The 20,816-nt window shown below is 59.3% G+C and overlaps 2 pseudogenes; one reads left to right on the top strand and one right to left on the bottom strand.

Annotated features, from left to right (window-relative positions):
- The window catches only part of LOC127026006 (antigen WC1.1-like), a 125,139-nt pseudogene extending 116,708 nt beyond the window's left edge, over positions 1-8,431 (bottom strand).
- Positions 1-20,816, top strand: part of LOC127026016 (ribosomal protein S6 kinase alpha-3-like) — a 233,403-nt pseudogene that overhangs the window by 171,783 nt on the left and 40,804 nt on the right.

Genomic DNA, 20,816 nt, shown 5'->3' with positions numbered 1-20,816 from the left:
GAGCCCCCTCTTGGAGGAGAAGCAGGCAGCTGTGCTGGACCTGAGATCGGGTCACTGCCCTGCACCACAGACCCACCCCACCCACCACCCAGGGACAGTGCTTGGCAGCAGAGCGTGCCTGTGGGGAGATCTCAGGCAGGGGACAGAGGTCAGCAGCACACTAGGAATCCTTTCTGGCTGCAGTGAGAGATGTGGTGTGAGGGCGCTGGTCCAGCCCAGGTGTCCTTTGGGACCAGGGCCACACTGGCCTGGTGGCTTTCCAGGGGTAAGGGTCTGAGATTGTCCTGTCTCCAGGTGGAGATCCCATACCATGTGGGAAGCACCCCTCTGTGCCAGCAGGGAGGGGTGTCTGAGCTGGACGAGCCTGAGCGGGGCTGTGGGTCTCCCAGCTGGAGGAATGACATTTCTTACGCTGACCCTGTCTCCAGGTCCTTCTCCTTCCACCATCACCAGTGGCTTGAGCAGAGCCTCAGCTCAGGGAACCTGGAGCTGCTGAGGTCAGGCACAGCCCTGCTGAGGTGGGACTGGTAGGGCCGGTGCCCAGCTCTTGCTCCTGGGGTGTTTGGTGTCTCTGTCCACCCTGTGCTGATGGCATTGGGGAGGCACAGGCCTGTCCACCGCCATGCACAGGCAGTGAGGGCCAGGAGATGGTGCCTTGGCTGCTCCCTTGGCAATAACACCTGTAACCAAAATGGGGTATGAGACATGGACTTTCACTGCAGGGTGCCCAGCCCCCAGGAGCAGTGAGCCCAGCCTCAGAGAAATAAGGTTGCTCTCCCGTGGACTTTAAACAGCCATGCTCTGCCCAGCGTCGGGGCAGCAGTGCTGAGAGTTGGGGTCTCACTGTGACCCCCCTCAGGTAGGTCCTCGGGAGCTGCAGGAGAAACCACAGATCTGGGGCACAGTGACAATCCTGCTTTGCTGCAGAGAATGGACCCAGCCCGCAGGGCCAGACTGTTCAGGTCCCAAAATGCCATGAAACAGGTACTTTCCGCTCAGGTGTGGTGCCCCCTCAAGCACACACAGGCCTGTGGCTCATCTCCCCAAGGAGGAGGAGGCAAACCTCTGCCAGGTGCCAGAGTAAGGGAGAAATATTACACCTACGGGAGGGCAGAGCTGGCGGCGAGGTGGCACGGGACAGGCACTGGGCTCTTTGCCCTGGTCCCCACTTGGGGCACCTTGACTCTGCTGGTCGTGTCCATGCTGCCCATAGACCCCCACCATCCTGTGTTCAGAAGATAACACTCCCCCTTCTTCTTTACTTCACTTCACCTTACTTCTCTGAGATGCAGGGCTGGAGCTTGCCCCGGTGGGAGTTTTCCAGGGGATGGAGGCTGTGTTTGCAGTGCCCATGTATGTCACCCATCATCGTGGGCGTCTGGCCCTGGGAACGCTGCTCTCCCATGGGGGCTGCCAGCAGGAAGGCTCCAGGGTATGGGGCAAAGGGGTGTGTGAGCCTGGGCTTCCCCCAGAACCCGCCAGCGTCACCCCAGGGGTGGTGGAGCTCCCGGCAGGGAATGGGGCAATGCTGAAGTGGGAGAGGATGTTGGTGACAGCCGCTTCCTCCCCTCTTCTCCTCTAGGGCCAGATCCTGCTGTCTGCAGCAGTACTGAGCTGCAGTAACTCCCCACAGGGAACCCTGCCTGCCACAGACAGCAAATGCACCTTCCAGCCCACAGCAGAGGAGCCTTTTGGGGAAAAGGCAGAGGGGTGTGGAGACCCACCAGCGGGAGCAGGGAGGGCAGTTTAGGTGCCAGGTCCTGCCCAGGTGTCAAAGCCTTCTCCTCGACTGGCTCCTGCGTAAGAGCCTTCTCTGCGGGGCAGGGGCAGGTGAAAGCCCCGGCCAAGGGAGAGGGACCCTGGCTCAGCTCCCAGCAGCACCTGCTTTAGAGGAGGGACACAAAATCTCATCTGCCATGGAAATGTGCCCACATGAGCATCCTCCCAGATGAGCCCTTCTCTAGGCCAGGGGCTGGACCACGGCTTTTGGCTACAGCACACATCTCGTGGGGATCCTTTCTCCATCCCTCTGGCCCTCCAACAGCGCTGAGGGAAAGGTGCCCCAATCTCCCCTGCTCCCCTCCCTCCTGTACCTGCCCACAAGTACTGCCCCGACACAAACCCAAACTGACACCCCTGGCAAGGCAGCAGGAGGGCAGGGGTGGGGGCTGGAGGGGAGCAGGAGGAGGGGGTCCCAGGGCTGCCGTGGGGCCTTACAGCCCCTGCTCAGGAAGAAGGCAGCTCTGCGGCTGTGGCAGTAGTGCTCGGGGTCTGCGAGGGCCCAAGGCAATGGAGGAGCAATGGAGATGGGTCCTGGCAGAGCATGAGGAGAGGGAATCTCAGCCCCACGTGTCCCTGAACATGGCTCTGCACCCTGTGCTGGGGCAGTGGGGAGCAGAGCTGCCTCCTGACCATTATGGGAGGTAATCTGTGGGCTTTGATCCCACCTGGGGCTGGCTGGGGTGTTCAGGGCACTGCAGCCACCTTAGCGCTCACTTCTGTGAGACAAAAGCCCAGGGCTTCCCCTGTCCTGGCAGCTCTGTCATGGCCTCTGCGCTGTGGGACCAGCGGGGCCCAGGCAGGGGGAAAGAGGAGCTGGAAACCCGCGGGTGAGGAAATGGGTGCTGCCGCTGAGGTGCATCACGGGACCTATCAGAGAGCCATTTGGACTCGAAAGTGCCTGTGGCCAGCAGGATGGAAATGTCTCTGTCAGCAGGATTATTCCCCAGGGACCATGGGCTCTCGCAGCCCCACAGCCTGACACCGAGCCTGCGCCCCTTCCGCACTGCCATGTCCTTCTTCTCTGCTCCCCCTGGTGAGCCTCAGGGAGACAGCCCGCCACCTGGGCAGGCAAGCACCAGCTGTGGGTCAAAGCCCTCAGAGACTTTTAATAAGAAGAAATCTGGAGGCACAGCAGAAAGAGGGGAATAAAAAGGGAGGAAACTCCAGGTGGTTTCTGCTGCCCATGGGTCAAGGGAGACAGTTCCCATGTGCTCACAGCTCTCCCAGCTGCACAGACCTCTCCTCCATCCCGGCTGCACCCAGCTGCACAGCAGGGATGGGCTCTCCTGGCCTGGGGCTCAGGGACTGTTGTGCGCAGAGCTCCATTGTCACAGCCTTTGTGTCCTCACGGGGATGTGCCAGAGACACCTCTTCAGCATCATCATAGCCCATGCTCGCCAGGGACAGGGACAAGGTGTCTCCTTCAGCTCTGGGGACCCCGACACTTGTCTGGGAGCGCAGGCTGGCCCCTGCAGGCAGCAAGGCAGGACATTGCAGTTCACCTCATGGGGTCTGTACATCATCTTCCTCCCAGCTCCTCACCACATTCAGCTCCTTCTCCCACCCCCAGTCCCTCCAAGGAAAACTCCTGGGGCAGGTTCCCCCTTCCCAGGAGGTTGGGGTCTCAGGACAGCAGTGACTCAGGTGCCACCGGGGATGGCACCCCAGGAACCAGCAGTGCTAAATTTCCCTCTCACCTCTGGGTGCATCCCTGGGCCCTGCTCCCTCCTCTGGCACCCTGGACATTTCCCACTCGCCCTGCTCAGGGGCAGCATCCTCTCTAGGGTCAGAAACCTCCCTGGCATCATCATAGCCATGCGCTGGCTCACCTGCAGCCAGGACAAGAACATCTGAAAGGAGAGGGGAGCTGGTGACAGTGAGAAGATACGTCCTGCAGAGCAGAGGACGGGAGGATGCACAGGGACATAGGGCTGAGACACTGGTGTTGGCAGCGCCACAGGAGACCCCCATGTCCTCCCCATCTCTGACACTGACACTCAGTGACACCTCTGTCCATCACATGTCTGCAGGGAGGTCAAGCCCTTCCTGCCCCTGTTACCTGCTGCTGATGCCAGACCATCCTCCTCCTCGCTGAGCCCAGGGGAGGCCTGCAGCTGGCTCAGGGACTCCTCTGAAGAAGAGCCTGGAGAGATGCACAGTGGGTGTTATGGAGCGAGCCCCACTGACCTGGCCCATGGTCAGCGCTGCTGGGGAAGGGGGACCCACAGAGCTGGGGCTGCATGGGGAAGAGGGCTGGGAATTTACCCTGCTCCCCTGGCACAAACCCTGTCTCAAAGGTGCTCCCAGAGGTTCCCTAGGACAGCCCCTTCCCTCCCTCCTTGGGTGTCACATGGGGTGCAGGGGCAGAAAGAGAGGGGCTGTCCAGCTGGGCCGGTGAAAGGTGGTTGGGAGAAAGCTCCTCTCCTGGGCCCAGGACCTGGATGCTCTCCCCACACACTACATGGCGCCAGTGCTGCAGGGACCACGGGCTGGGGGGCTTCAGGGGATCAGCTCTGGGTTGGGGCCAGGGGAAAGGGTCCTGCAGATGTACCTCCAGGGAGGACCCACACCCACCTGAGCGACCAAACCTCGCCTGCTTCTCCCATGCTGGGCTGTAACCGATCTCCTCATACACGGCCTCGGGGAAGAGCTCCTGAGCTCTCCTGGAGCCTGGGGATAGAGGCAGGGCTGGCAGAGGGACAGGCAGAGAGCCAATGGGACCCCACTGTGCTCCCCCAAACCTCTTCCTTGGGCCAGCTCAGCACTGCTCCGACAGCACAGCCCCACTGCACTGTCCAGGCATGGCTGCCACATCCCCGGTGAGGGCAACATTGCTGTGGAGATCCTCTGGGGCAGCATCACCCTCACATCATCCCTTTGGAGACAGCGCTCATGCCCTCTGGCCCTGGGTCATGCCCCCTTGTCTGACCCTGGAGCAGCTCCCATGTTTCCTCTCCACCTGGAGCTGCCCTCTCTCTGCCCCACGGGTCTATAGCAGGGCCCCTGCCCTGCTGGTGGGTGGGCAGGGCTGGGCAGAGGGACAGGCTGGGAGCCTGACACCATGGAAATGGACCCTCCTGCCCCACGCTCCTCCGAGCATCTCCATTGCCCCAGAGCGCCCTCCACCAATACCCAGAGCACTGCCAGCCTTGGCCATCTCCCCTCTGCTCACATCTCCCCAAGCCCACTCTCCCCGTTTCTCTCCTTGCCTCTGGCCAGCTCCCCCACCTCTGGGCTCTCTCCACCCCTTGCTGCTGGTGCCCCATGGCCAGGCACTCACTGGGGTGGTGTCTGGGACAGGTGGCAGCACACAGTCCCACCCCCTCAGCTCTGCCTGTGCCCCTCACTGACATCCCGCAGCACCCCACAGCCCTTCCAGGAGGTATCTTCCCCTGGCACCATTGTGGAAGGACCCACCTCTGCGCCCAGTCCTGGTGCTTAGCACTTGCCCGGCCAGGAGGGCCAGGAGCAGGCAGAGAAGGGCCCCCAGGATGATGCAGATGATGACGGGCACTGAGACTCTCCCGCTGCCAGTCAGACGGCCTCGAGTGGGATCTGCATGGGCAAGAACATGGAAGGGGCAGCACCAGGCCTGGGAGAGGTGGAGGCAGCATCAGTCCTGACCCCCATCACACAAGGCAGCAAGGGGTGGAGTGCCCCAGGGGAGAGTGATGGGCAAGCTTCTACCCTGCTGAGTAAATTACAACCCTCCCTAACCCCCACCCCACCCCAGTGCCTCCTCCTGGGAGTTTCACACCCCAGCAAGGAGCCCCTTCCATCCAGCTGTGGGTCACAGCCTGGCCCTGGGGATACCCAGCCCCGGGGGAGGACAAGTTACCTGCTTGGGGTGGGAATGCTGCCGTCCTGGGTGTAGCTGCAGAAGAGGCAAAGGAGAGCTGGGCTGAGAGGGTGGGTGTGCGGGTCCCAGGGAGCCTCCTCCCCAGCACACCCTGTGTGTGTCTGGAGATGCCCCTGACACATCCCCCCCAAATTGCCCCTCCTGTAGTGCTAGAAAGGGAGGCCGGGACAGGGCCCAGCGCCTCTGCTCTGGGAGGCAGGCAGGAAGGCACAGGCAGCCCAGGGGATAGCTCTGGGGCTGCAGGGCCCACGTGCAGTGGCCAGAGGACATCCAGTTCCACCGAGGCTGTTCCGCACTTGGCACCAGCCTCCTGCACTCCACAGAAATGTTCCTTCTCTTGGGAGGTCAGGGCCCATGCCCAGACCAAGTGGGTGTAAGGCTTTCCCCAGCTCCTGCCAAGACCCGAGCAAGGGCTCCCAGCCCTGCCACTCACCTGAGCAGCGCACGGCAGCATCTTCCTTATGCCGACAAGCACCGCTGTCCCAGGACGGGCCCAGCAGTCCTGCAGAGACAGCTCTGTCCCCCAGCACTCCACCTGCTCCAGCCAGATAGGGCCCATCCCCATCCCAAACGCAGCCTCATGCAGGGCAGACACCGCGGGGCCACAGCCCAGCTGCCTGCATGCCACCTCAGCATCCCGCATGTCCCAGGAATCGTCGCACACCGTCCCCCAAGAGCCACGGTGCCAGACCTCCACTCTGCCCGAGCACCTGTCCTTGCCTCCCACTGCACGAATCTTCTCCCTTGCTGGAGAAGGCAAAGACCTCCCATGGCACTGAGAGAGCAGGCAGAGCCCTGCCAGACAAGAAGGGTACACAGGGGAGCAGCTCCCTACCTGTGCAGCTCGTGGAGTTGGGGCACGGGGCCAACGGGTCGGGGGCATTTCTGGGCGTCCCCCTGAAGAAGGAAACACTGTGGTGAAGGGGCTGGTTCAGGGGATGGTGCAGAAGAGAGCAGGGCTGAGCTCTGCTTGCACCTCCCTGTGCCATCTTGGTCACGGCAGCAACCGAACCTGGTCATTCAGGGGACACACGCAGGACTGTGGGGGGACCCTGACTGCTCAGCCCCAAAAGTCCCTGGTTCAGAGAGCAGCAGGAGGGTGTCCATGGAGGGGAGGCTCTTCTGAACCCTGTCTGGTCTCTTCTGAGACCTCACCTGGAGATGCCTCTGCCTCCCGCAGGTGCTGCTGGCAGCCTGGGTGGCAACTGCTGCTGGACGTGGGTGGCTGTGGTCACGTTTGTGCCACCAGCAGCAGAAGGGTCTGACATGGCAAGGAAAAGCCCTTCCAAGCTCTTTCTCTGTGTTTGGCCGTGCCCACCAGGGAGCAGGAGCTGGGGTGACAGTGGTGCCCAGGTTGCTCTGAGTTACCATTGCAGGTGATGTGGATCTCATCTCGCAGGTCTTCACATGACTGCGGGTTCCAGGGAGTGGAGGGACACTGCCAGAAGGAGCTGGTTTTCTCCCCACACTGCACGTTATCCAGCCAGGCAGGGCCAGACACCCTGCCGTAGGGCAGGCGTGTTTCCAGGGATCCTCCATCCCCGCAGCCCAGCTCCTTGCATGCCAGCGACACCGTGTCAAGAGTCATCGAGTTGGAGCAAATGCTCCCCATGTCCCGTTGTAGAAAACCTGCAGGCGCCCAGAGCAGCCGTCGCTGTTCTCCAGCCTCAGGGCCACAAACTCTACGAGGAAAGGCACCAAGGGGGAACAGGCTGGTGTGGGGCTGTGGGAGCCAGGACACCTCTGCACCCCCCAGGCCCTCAGGCGGGCAGGGGCAGGGCCAGCAAATTCCCCTTGCACCCAGGGGCAGAGAGAAGTCCCTGACGGACAGACACCCCTGCACTTCCCGCTAACCCTCGGGGACAGCTGAGCTCCCCAGGGACCCCCAGTGGGACTGAGGGTGCCTGTGCATGGGTGTCCACAGGACGGGCTCGGACAGGAGCTCAGAGGCAGTCAGGAACAGCCTTGGCCATGCCTGGCTCTCCTTGTGTCCTGGCCTCCCCAGGAACCAGGCTCCCACCACAGGTCCTGGCACACACCTGAGCAGATGACTCCCGCGTCCTCTTTGTGCCCACAGTCGTGCTGCCCCCAGGGCCCAGCAGGGCAGTCCCAGAGAGCAGCTTCGGCCCCAGAGCAGTTCACGCCATCCAGCCAGATCTGCCAGAGCCTTCCCCAAACCGAGCAGAGCCAGCCGCCTCCACCGCCCCTCCACAGCCCAGCTGGTGGCAAACGACGGCGGCATCAGACAGGTCCCAGCCATCGTCACACACAGTCCCCCAGGTGCCCTGGTAGTACAGCTCCACTCTCCCAGCAGCAGCGCCCAGTCCCGTTCACCAGCCGGACCACCGGCTCCCTGTAGTGGGTAGAAAGCCCAGTTGCTGTCAGGGCCTGGCTGCCCACCCACCCCGTCACCTGGGGGGCCCATGCAGTGCTGCTCACCCCAGCAAATGACTCCCACATCCTCCGCAACCCCTGCTGCCGGTGCACTCTCGGCAGGGAGGTGTTGCAGAGGGCCAGGTTGGCCTCGTGCCCTGCGCACCGGACCCCTCGCAGCCCCACGGGGCCCGTCCCTCGCTCAGGCTTTGGGGGGTTGTAGGCTGTCCCTGCCTCTCCGCACCGCAGCTGCCGGCACACCACACTGGCCTCCTGCATGTCCCACTCATCATCCAGAACTCTGCCCCACATCCCATGCTGGAAGATCTCCACTCGTCCGTCGCACCGGCTCCCTCCGCCCACCAGCCGCAGGGATGCAAAGCCGCTGAGCCTGGGACACAGAGATACCACAGCCATCGGCGGCACTGGGGAGCAGGGCATCCTTCAGGGAGCAGGACGAGGGGGGATTTTCTGACCAAACAGGACAAGATTGAGCCTTTTGCTGATGAGAAGTGAGGGAAAGCCTGGGTCCTCTCTGCAGCTCACACCCAGGTCTGCTGCTGCTGGGAGCACCCAGGCAGCTCCTGCCTGCCTGTGGGATGAGGCTCTGCAGGGCTCTCTGCGGGGATGCGATGTGGTTGTCTGCAGCCAGAGGGATGGAGCAGAGCCCTGCAGCCCTGTCCTGGGCTCGTCCCACAGTATGAGAACAGAGGAGCCCAGGCCTGGTGGTGGCGCTGGGGCTAAGGCACTGCCCTGGGGGTAGATGCTTGCCTCCGTTCAGTGCTCAGCTCTCCCAAAGCAGAGCGGTCAGTCTGAGCAGGCAAAGCCCTCCAGATGGCTCCTGGGGATGCCAGGGTTTCTCCAGGGAGAACTTCAGCCTGGTACTGCCATGGGACCCCTGCTTTGGGTGGCCGTGTCACACACAAAGGGCAAATGGAGTTAATGCAGCATTTTTCCGGCACTCACCTGAGCAAATGACAGCAGCAGTGTTCCCGTGGGAGCATGGTGAGGCCCCCAGGGTGATCACTGGGCACTGTGCCAGGTGGGCTTCAGTGCCGTCACAGTGGAAGGAGTCTCTCCAGACAGGGCCAGTCTCTCTCCCAAAATGCTCTCCTCCAGGAATGGCCTCAGCAAACCCACAGTTGAGTTGATGACAGAGAACGTGGGCATCCGAGAGATCCCAGCGGGAGGCACAGAGGGTCCCCCAGGTCCCCAGCACCTGGACCTCCACCTTCCCCGCACACGCTGTGCTGCCGTTCACCAGCCTGAACCCTGTGTACTCTGGGGACAGAGGAGGAGGAGAGAGGGTGGATTGGTGCTCTTGTACCCTCAGGAGCTGGGGGAGAGGCCAGAGGAACAGCATGCCTTTCTTCTCCTTCTCAACTATTTTCATGCTGCAGACAATGCCATCATCCCTCCTGTCCCCACACCCAGCCTAGTACGGTCCTTGCTCTGTTCCCCGACCCCTGGCACAGCCCCCGTCTCCCTGAGTCCTTACGTGTGCAGGTGACAACAGCGCTGTTTGCGTGGGTGCAGGGCTGCTCCCTGGAGGACCCCCTGGGGCAGGAGATGAGGAGGGATTCATTCCCCACACACTGCAGCTCTCCATCCCACGTGGCACTGACTCCTTCTCCAAAGTGAGCTGCCTCAGCGACAGGCAGGGCTCTGCCGCACTGCAACTCCCTGCAGATCACGTCAGCAGCTTTGGCACCAAAGTGTGAAGCACAGACAGTTTTCCACTGGTCCCCGTCATGGATCTCCACACGTCCTGAGCAACGGCTCTTCCCTTCCACCAGACGGAAAAATCCTGGAAGAAACCCAAACACCTGGCAGTTCCCAGAGTCCTCTGGCAGTTAGATGCCCACATCCTGCATCACCTCCAAGCAAGCTGTGATCAAACTGCCCATTGCACATCCCAGAGGAAGCTGTTGGTGGAGTGTTGGTGACACAAACACATCCAGGCCCCCCTCCACCCCTTCTCTACACCATCACAGCACTCGAGGGTATGTGTCTGTTGCAGACTCACAGCCACAGGTACTGCTCAGACAAACTGCTCCCACACAAAGTCCCCTGTGCTGCCTGGCATGGTTCCCCCAGCACCGCAGCGGTGGGAGCAGTTTGGGTCCAGGAGAAGTGGCCCAGATGATACTGACTGCTGCAGCCTGCTCAGCCCCTGCAGAGCTTTGGGCCAGGCAGGACCATCACCCTGAGGCAACCAGAAGCGCACCCTGATCCCAGGGGTGTTCCTGGAGGATTGGAGGTTCTTTTAGGTGGGAGATGTCACAGAGCACAGAAATGGTGAGCTGTATCATGGCTGGTGCCTGTCCAGACCCCTCTGATGCTTGCTGAGGGGGTGTCTCAGTCAGGGACGCCAGCGCACAATACAGATCAACTGGCCGGACAGAGGGACGGAGACTCGCATGCCCCCCTGGGCCATGCACGCTTCTCAGGGGAACAGCAGGTACCGATGAGGATCAGGAAGTGCTGCCAAAGCCCCATGTCATGGGCAGTGTGGGGAGCCGTGGGGAGGCAGGTGAGATTGGGCAGTGGGTCAGTGCTGCCTGCACAGGGTCATGTCCCGCGGGGCTGTCACAACCCCAGGGATTTCCCATGCCACCTGTGACTGTGGTGATGTGGAGGGAGCAGCCAGGGTGAAGCAGCCACCAAGCCCTGAGGCCTCGCAGTGCTGGACCACAGAGCCGAGCCCTGGGGACAGGCAGTCAAGAGCTGTGTGCCACCCTGCTTCTCTCCTCAGAGGCCCAGTACTCATCTCTCTGAAAGCCCTTTTCATTCACTTGAGGTACTCATGCCTGTGAAGGGGAATGACCCAGGAGGACCAGTCATCTCATGCTGTTCCTCCAAGGTGTGGAGTGCCAAGCAAGTCCCCCCTGCTTTCTCCGGCACAGGGACCCTCAGCATTGTTGGCTGGGAACTGGCAGAATGGGTGGAGATGAGTGGACACCCCGGGGCAGGGACGGAGGATTCATCTGCAGCCCAAGATACTGACTGAGGGGGACTAAGACACTGTGGCAAGGTTAGTTCACCCTGGGGTAGGGTCCCTCTGGGCTTTCCCTAGGGACTGGGGACATCAGCAATGACAGTCCCAGCTTGGCATGTAGACCAGCATCACTGTGCCCTGCTCTGGGATCCCCTTCTTGCTCCCTGAGGACACAGTCAAGGTCCCTTCCCCCATCCTGGCCCAAAAGGTGGGGAACAGGCTGACCCCTTACCTGAACACGTCACGCCAGCATCAATAGTGTGAACACAGTCATGTTCACCCCATCCTGCGTGTTTGCAGTCAGACAGGGCAGACTCGGTGCCATTACAGCCAACATCATCCATCCAAATGGGGCCAGATCCTGGCCCAAAGTGTCGTACTGGTGAGCTTCAACAGCAGACCCACAGTCCAGCTGCTTACAAACCACTGCGCATCGTCCATGTCCCAGTAGTTACCACACACGTGCCCCACTGGCCCTGTTGTTTCACCTCCACTCTCCCAGCACAGCGTTTGCCACCATCCGCCAGCCTCACCTCCACAGCACCTTCAAACACTGACAAAGGACAGTCAGAACAGCGAGCCCCAGCCTGGGGGTCTGGGGGAACCCCTGCCCGGTGGAGTCAGAGGTGCCAGGGTGGGAGCCCTCCCCTCCAGGCTGTCCCCGGGGCAGTGCAGGGCTCCCTTCTATCCCCACGGGCTGTGCAAGGCTGGGGGTGTGCAGTTGTGGCCCTGCTGGGTCATTTGTGGCCCCACAGCCTTTGGCACCTCCTTCTACCCCAACGGCCAGCTGCCACCTGCCCCTGGCCCATGCCCACCTAGGGCACCTGCTCCTCCCCACCCAGCACCCTGAGAAGAGACCTGCCCCAGGGCTCCCCCAGCACACACTGCTGCTTCTCCCCAGGGCCCCCAGCTGCCCTGGACCACAGCCTGCCCCGGGCTCCTCCCAGCTTATCCTCTGCCTTCAGGTCTTGCTGTGTCCCCTGCGAACAACACAATGATCCCAGTGAGCCCTCCCAACCATGCCCCCTCCTTGTCCTGGCATCAGCCCAGCCCTGCCCTTGTCTAGGATCCCCCAGGAAGGTCACCTCTCTGCCAGCCTGTGGGAACAGACACCCCACTTCCCTTGTCCCACACCCACAACCTGCCTCCCCTCAGGCTGGAGCTCACCCAGTGTTCAACGCCCGTCCCTGAGTCCTTACGTGTGCAGGTGACAACAGCGCTGTTCGCGTGGGTGCAGGGCTGCTCCCTGGAGGACCCCTGGGCAGGAGATGAGGAGGGATTCATTCCCCACACCTGCACCGCTCTCCATCCACATGGCACTGACCCCTTCTCCAAAGTGAGCTGCCTCAGCGACAGGCAGGGCTCTGCCACACTGCAACTCCCTGCAGACCACGTCAGCAGCTTTGGCACCAAAGTGTGAAGCACAGACAGTTTTCCACTGGTCCCCGTCATGGATCTCCACACGTCCTGAGCAACGGCTCTTCCCTTCCACCAGACGGACAAATCCTGGGAAAAAACCAAAACACCTGGCAGTTCCCAGAGCCCTCTGGCAGCTACAAGACCACATCCTGCATCACCTCCAAGCAAGCTGTGACCAAACTGCCCATTGCACATCCCAGAGGAAGCTGTTGGGGGAGTGCTGGTGACACAAACACATCCAGGCCCCCTGCACCCCTTCTCTACACCATCACAGCACTCGAGGGTATGTGTCTGTTGCAGACTCACAGCCACAGGTACTGCTCAGACAAACTGCTCCCACACAAGGTGCCCTGTGCTGCCCAGCATGGTGGTGAGCAGTTGGGTCCAGGAGAAGTGGCCCAGATGATACTGACTGCTGCAGCCTGCTCAGCCCCTGCAGAGCTTTGGGCCAGGCAGGACATCACCCTGAGGCAGCCAGTAGTGCACCTAATCCCAGGGCTGTTCCTGGAGCATTGGGAGGTTCCTTTTAGGTGGGAGATGTCACAGAGCACAGAAATGGTGCAGTATTGTGATGGCTGGTGCCTGTCCAGACCCCTCCAACCTCTTTGGAGGGGATGTCCTCAGCCAGGGACACACTGCTCTGCCTGAGATGCACAGGTCCCAAGCCAATGGCCGGACAAAGGGCCCGAGACTCGCATGCCTCCCTGGCCTCACACTGACTCAGAGGGTAACAGCAGGCACAGATGAGAGTCAGGAAGTGCTGGCAAAGACCCTGTTCCATGGGGCAGTGTGGGGATCGATAGGCAGGCAGGAGAGGTTGGGCAGGTGGTCAGTGCTAGCTTCATGGAGCCATGCCCCTACAGGGCTGTCAAAGTCCCAGGGATGCTCAGTGCCAGCCCGTGCATGCGGTGATGTGGAAGGAAGCAGCCAGAGTCAAGCAGCTGCAAAGTTCCTAAGCCTTGCAGTGCTGGACCACAGAGCCGAGCCCTGGGGACAGGCAGTGAAGAGCTGTGTGCCACCCTGCTTCTCTCCTCAGGGCCCAGCACTCATCCTCTCTGAAAAGCCCTTTTCATTCACTTGAGGTACTCATGCCTGTGAAGGGAATGACCCAGGAGGACCAGTCATCTGATGCTGTTCCTCCAAGGTGTGGAGTGCCAAGCAAGTCCCCCCTGCTTTCTCCAGCACAGGGACCCTCAGCATTGTTGGCTGGGAACTGGCAGAATGGGTGGAGATGAGTGGACACCCCGGGGCAGGGACGGAGGATTCATCTGCAGCCCAAGATACTGACTGAGGGGACTAAGACACTGTGGCAAGGTTAGTTCACCCTGGGGTAGGGTCCCTCTGGGCTTTCCCTGGGACGGGGACATCAGCAATGACAGTCCCAGCTCGGCAGTTAGACCAGCACACTGGCCCTGCTCTGGCGTCCCCTTCTTGCTCCCTGAGGACACAGTCAAGGTCCCTTCCCCCCCTGGCCCCAAAGGTGGAGTACAGGCTACCTTACCTGAACATGTCACTCCAGCATCGTGAGTGTGAGCACAGTTATGTTCACCCCATCCTGCGTGTTTGCAGTCAGACAGGGCAGACTCGGTGCCATTACAGCCAACATCATCCATCCAAATGGGGCCAGATCCTGGCCCAAAGTGTCCGTACTGAGGAGCTCCAACAGCAGACCCACAGTCCAGCTGCTTACAAACCACTGCCGTCGTCCATGCTCCAGTAGTCACCACACACAGTCCCCACTGGCCCCTGTGTTTCACCTCCACTCTCCCAGCACAGTGACTGCTGCCATTCGCCAGCCTCACCTCCGCAGCACCTTTGAACACCAACATGGGGGGGTCAGGAGAGTGCCAAGCCCCAGCACTGCAGGTCTGGGGGAAACCCCTTCCTGGGTCGAGTCAGAGGTACTGGGGTGGGAGCCCTCTCCCCTCAGGCTGTCCCCAGTGCAGTGTGGAGGTCCCTTCTATCCCCACGGCCTGCGCAAGGCTGGGGGTGTCCAGTTCTAGCTCTGCTGGGTCCCCTACTATCCCACTGCACAAGGCACCTCTTCCCACACCAATGGCTACCTGCCCCCACCCATACCCACCTGCACCCTGCCCAGCCCTGCACTGGGCACCGCTCCTCCCCAGCCCAGCACCCCCTCAACAGCCCTGTGTACCCAGGCCTGCAGCTTCCTGCAAACCACCTGCCCCACCACCATCCAAACCCACCCCACTTTTTTTGCCCAGGGAGCACTGAGACAAATCTGAGGATCCCCCAACCCATCTCCTCTCCTCATCCCTGGTGTCAGTCCAGTCCCTGCACTGGGCCAGGCCCTCCACAAAGGATGTCTCTCTACTGTAGATGTCCCGCTCCCTTCTCTCTGTGGGGTACACACTGCCCTCATAGGGTCAGGGCTCCCCTGGATTAAGGGGGCAGTGAGCAGCACACAAACCCTCGAGGCTACCCCAGAGGTTGGCAGTGCTCTGGGGATCTCTGGGGGCTGCCATCACCAGCTAGGCCACCACTGGCTCCAGAGGCACAGTGCTGGGCAACAGGGGGTACCCCACGAGAGGGTGTCTGTGAATGCAGCCAGGGACAGGCTGCCCTAAGCACTGGAGCCCTGGAAAAGGAGATACTCTCTCCCACCCACATGGGCACAGGGAAAGGCACAGGCTCCATGGACTTGAGCCCCTTCTGCCCCTCGTCTCAGTAGCACCTGCAAAGAAACCCCATTCCCAGGCGATCCTGATGACCACCCTGGTAGCCCCTGGCCCTGGGCAGTCAGCACTTACCCCTGCACAGCTGTACCCAGAGCAGCAGCCACAGCATCTGAGGGGACAGGACTCCCTCTCGGCCCATCCTGAGTCCTGCCCTGCCAGCACATCCCTGCTGCGCCACACTCCCTGCCACAGCTCCTGTGGACTCATGGGGACAATGATGACGAGAGGGCAATATATCTCTGCAGATGCCAGCCCAGCTACAGGAGGAGCCAATCAAAGCAGCAGCACCTTTTTAGACATTATCGGGAGCTATCTCCCCTCCGACACAGCCCAGCCCTCCAATGAACTTCTCCAGCGCCATTCATGACCATATATGAGGGATGGCTCCACTGCAGGTGTCACGTCACTGTGGTGGTGGTGCGTCACAGGACAGGGCCGGCTGTAGTGGGGGAAAACGGATTTTTCATGCCTTGAACCCTGCTGTGTGGACCAGGAGCACTGAGCATCTCCTATACCGGGCACATCCAACAGCCCAAGGTGCGAGTGTCCAGCCATCCCTGTGCCATGGGAACCACAGGGCTGGGACTGCACCAGGGCTGTGTCAGGAAGGGAAGGAAACAGCCCCTGCCCCTGCTTCAGATCCTGCTGTGCTGGAGCAGCAGCTGGGAAAGGGCCTAGCTCAGGCCAGAGCCCCATCCCAGGAGTACTGCTCAGCCGTTCCTCCCTGGAGAGCCCCATGGAAGGTCCCTTGAAATGAGCTGGAGCTGGGACATGTCCCTGCAGACACGCAGCCCAGAGGCTCAGATGTATCCCTGCCTCTTGACATGTCACCGAGGGGCCGTTATTCCCCATGGGTGGCTCGGGAGCTGCAGCCTGCAGGTGCACAAACCACAGCCCACGTGGCCTCAGCGCTCCCCTGCTCCCCCCACAGCGCCCGGGCAGGAAGCCTGTGGTTTCCTCTGGCACCGTGCCCAGGCACATCCCTGCGGTGCCCCGAGCCACCCCCACCCCGACTGCTCCAGCCAGGGCTGCAGGGGCTGCTCCTTCGGCCTCGCAGACACACGGGGGGCAGCTCCCGTCCCACATCATGCCCTTCTGATGGGGCACACGGCTGCTCTGCACCGAGCCCCACAGCCATGGGGTGTCATCCGTGACATTACCTCACACCCTCCTACGCCGCTGCTGTGTGCTCACGGGTTATACTGATGGTGACCTCACACTCCTACTGCCATCGCTGTGTGCTCATGAGTTACACTGTCACACGTGTGTGTGCAGTGTATGGACTGCTGCTGCTAATGATGGTTCTTCCAAAACCCCATATTTGGTTGTGGTCTAAATATTGACTTGGTGACATCAGAAGCACCTACACAAGCTATGTGCCAGCTTCTGCCCTATCAGCTACTCAGGCACCAGCGACATCACAAGCTCATACACAGCTATGTGCATGCTCCTGGCCTATCTGCTACTCAGCCACAGGTGATGTCCATAGCATCTACTGCTGATATTGGCCTGCTCCTGGCCTATCGGCTACTCAGGCAGCAGTGACCTCAAAACCACCTACACAAACTATAAGCCTGCTCCTGCCTTATCAGCTACTCAGGCACCAGTGACCTCACAGGATTCTACACACCCATTTGCCATGTCCTTGCTGTTGAGGTACTCTGCCTCAGGTGACCTCACGAGCACCTATAAGGGCCATGCTCCTGATCAAGGCCTATCAGCTATTCAGCCAAGAGTGACATCACAAGTACATACCCAAGCCATGTGTCTCCCTCCTCCCTATCAGCTACTCAGGCACCAGTGACCTGACCACCACATATCCACCTACTTGCTATCTGCTTGCCTATGAGATATCAAGGCACAAGTGACCTCACAAGCTCCAACACAAGCCATGTGCTTGCTCTTGGCCTATCAGCTACTCAGGCATCAGCAATCTCACAACACTTCCACAGGCCATGTGCCAGCTCCCAGCCTATGATCTCCTCAGGCACCAGTGACCTCACAAGCACATACCAACCTATTTGCTCTGTGCTCGTGTGGTGGGTGACCCCATGTGGCAGCCCCCACCCAGTCACTTGCTCACTCCCCACCAGCGGGATGGGGGAGGGAACTGGAAGGGCAAAAGCCAGGAAAAAGTCTCATGGGTCAAGATAAAGACAGTTTAATAAGTGGAGAAGTAATCACTCACAGCAGGAGATTGATGCCAAGCCAGTCTCTGAGCAAAGAACACACACCCCTCCCCAGTTTTACTGCTGACCATGACATCATATGGTGTGCAATATCCCTTTGGTCAGTTGGAGTCAGCTGTCCTGGCTTTTCCCCTCCCAGCCTCTTGCCACCCCCAGCCTTCTCGCTGTGGGGGCAGAGTGAGAAAGAGAGAAGGCCTTGACACTGTGCAAGCACTGCTCAGCAACAGCTCCAATGTCAGTGTGTTCTCAACACTGTTTTGGCCACCAAGGCAACGCACAGCACCATAGCGGCTGCTAACAAGAAAATTAACTCCGTCCCAGCCACACCCAGTACAATCTCCACCCCTTCTTCCACACCAGTTGCATCCTGCTCAGGTCCTACAGTATTCAATACAAATGTACATTACATCCACCACCCCTCACCCCCTTCCCCATCCTTTCACATGACATACACACAGCACACTGGCTTTGGCTGGTGTGGCTCAGGTGGACCTGGACAAGTGCCAGCACACTCCTGACTTCTCCCCTCACTCACTCAGCCAGAGCTTTTTGAAACATTCCATCAGGTTATCAACCTAAGGACAAGGAAATCTAAATAGCAACTCTGCACCGCACAGTGGTCTTGCAGGTAGCTGTGAGATCCCCCACGCCCATGGGGAAAGGGAGTTCCCCACTACCACCCTGCCTCTGTTTGGCACCTCGAAATCCACTTTGCAGTTCATGGGCTCACTGGCTGTTTCTTCTGCTTCTCGTGGTCTTTTTTGAGATCCTCTTTGGGTCTTTTCCATATGGTCCCCATGCGCATATTCTTCTGAAGTTGGCATTTTGTCCTGGTTTTCCATGTTCGCAGACAGCGTTGCCTGTGTCTTGCGGCACCAAGAAAGCTCAGAGGCTGCCCCAGTAACCCTGCGTGGCCGTCCTGCTGAGCTGGTCTGGGATGTTGGGGCCTCCTAGGCCACTTCCCAGGATTGGGCTCTTCTTTCCAACCCAGACAAGTTCCCCCCAACCCAGACATGTCTGGGCTTCTTCTGCAGCCTGGTAAAGTGGGGACCTCGACCCACCCTTTGTAATTTTCTTTCTATTCACATTTAAACTCTAATTCTTCATTCATTAGCTCTTATTGAAGAAGGCTTTCTCCATTTTATACCTATTGATAATGGCTATATATATTTAATTTTTTCTGGCTTTATAAATGTTTTTATATAAATAAAAAAATATAGATATAAATGTATACACATACATACATCTATAGAAAGGTATATATATTTAAAATACCGTATATATGATAAATAAATAAAAGTATATTTATACATATTTGTACACTCACACATATATTTCTAAAAATGTATATATTGTAATACAAATATATATTTTTATATCTGAGCACTTCCTTGTCCAAAGCAGGCAGGCAGCCAGTCACAGGGCTGCATGAGAACATGGGGGTATATGGTGTCAAAAAATGGCTGCCGCCCAACCACAATGCAGCATGAAACATGTGGGGAATGAGGCTGTCCGAACTGGGGGACTCCCTGCATTGTAACAACAGGGGGCTTCCTTTGCTGATGTGCTTCTGGGTGCACAGGGAGGGAGAGTCCTTTTGCCAGTCAATTATAGGACTTCCTGAGAACACGTGGGTTTGATGCTGGCAAGCAGTGGCTATCAGCCAAGCACAGAGCAGTATAGTTTTAAGAACATGGCAGCCCCACTCCCATGAAAATGGCAGCCCCTGTTCATACAATGGCAGCCCCCCAAATGGTGGCCAAACCAAAATGGCAGCCCTGGGTATGGAGGGGAAGGGCATTCTGGGTCAGAGGTACTTCCGGGTAAAGCAGAAGGGGTGGCCGCTCCTTCCAGGCAATCCCCACAAAGCACATGACCAGTAGAGGAGTGACTTACTTCCGGGGCAAATGGCCCCTCAGGCAGCTGGCAGCGGGTGGGCAGGGCATTGCTCACGTCTTACCTGCAGTACCGGTGGTGCTCTCCTGGCGTGTTCCAGGGCAATGAACCAAATAAGCACAAGGAAGGCACGTGGTGAGGTTAAAAATGCTTCTTTTGCGCCGTGGTCAGATAACGGGTCCCTGTGGTGTCAGAGCTTCAGTGTTTGTGCCTGAGCTAAGAACTTTCCCTGACTCCGTGCGCTTCAAGACGGCACAACCCTTCTCAACAAACCCTACGGGACCCTCCTGGGTCTTGTGTGAAAATCTGCACTACTGTGCTGAGGATCCCCTCCGAGCAGGGATGGCACAAAGCCTTTTCCATGTGCCTCCTCACCTGGCTGTGGTCTCCCTGTTTCTCAGCACCTGAAGTCCCCTCTCCATCTCCTAACCATCCCTGGATCTGGTGGTGGCAGTGCCGTACTCGGTGGTGCATCCAGCAGTGAACCCCCTCACCTACAGCATGAGGAACCAGGAGCTCAAGGATGCAGTTAGGAAAGGGCTTACATGAAAGGTTTGCAATAGTGATAAACTCCCCATCCCTCTCCATAAACGACTCCCAGGATATCCCATCCCAATGGTGCTTTGATGTATTATCATTATTGTTACCAGTCTCATTATCATTATCTTTATTGTTATTGTTACTTGTGGTGATCATGTTCGAAGACAAATGTTTGGATTTGTCTCACTTGTCCAGAGGCACGAACCTGCTCTGTCTCACCTGGAGCCTGTGTAAGAGTGTGTCTAACACTGGGTGGAGCTGACTCCCCCACAGGCTCCCTGTATAAACTGGATCTCCCCAGTGCACTGGGGAGATTAGCAGCATCCTCCCATCCAGCTGGAGCTGCTTCCCACCCTGACCAGGAAGGCCAGTGTGGAGTCACCCTGTGACCCCAGGCACCACAGCCAAATGGCTCTGCAGAGCAAGCACCGCCAGCTTGGGGCCCTGCAGGGTTGATGGGGAGGGGGCCAGGAACAGCCAGGTAGATCAGCAGAGGGTTAGGGAGAGCTCAGAACAGAGATGACCTAGGCTGGAAATTGCCTCAGAGACAAAAATACCAGCGTTCACCTAATCCAAGACAATGCCCAGACTGTGGGTGCCCTAAACAATGTTCATGGTGCAGAGGCAGAAGTCCTCACTGTCCTGGTGCCCACCAGGCCTGGGTAGTGGATGAAGAAGGGCCGGTGCTCACAACTACCCATCTCTTAGTGCCATCGCCCCTCCTCAACGGTGGCATCGAAAGGGAGGCTGGGACCCTGCGTCAGGGCTTGCACTGAAGGAAGCATGACTCAGCAGCCCTGTGAGTTTGCTGCTGTCCCTAGTCTCTGTGCCCAGCACATGTCCTTGACACAGCCTCCTCCACCCCATGCACTGTCCCTTACCCCAAAGTCACCCCCAGTCCTATTCCCCCTAGCAGCCATTTCCAGCCCTGGCCATTCACCATGTCCAGCTGAGGGCTGATCTTGAAATGTGACCAGCCCCGTCCTCTTGCTTGGGCTCAGTGTGTGCACTCGGGAAACACCCAGACCTGCATGGTCTCAGACATGCCCAGAGCCTGGCAG

This window comes from Gymnogyps californianus, chromosome 26 (genome assembly GCF_018139145.2).
Source record: "Gymnogyps californianus isolate 813 chromosome 26, ASM1813914v2, whole genome shotgun sequence".
Lineage (NCBI taxonomy): Eukaryota > Metazoa > Chordata > Aves > Accipitriformes > Cathartidae > Gymnogyps > Gymnogyps californianus.
This window is presented reverse-complemented; position numbering and strand designations above follow the sequence as displayed.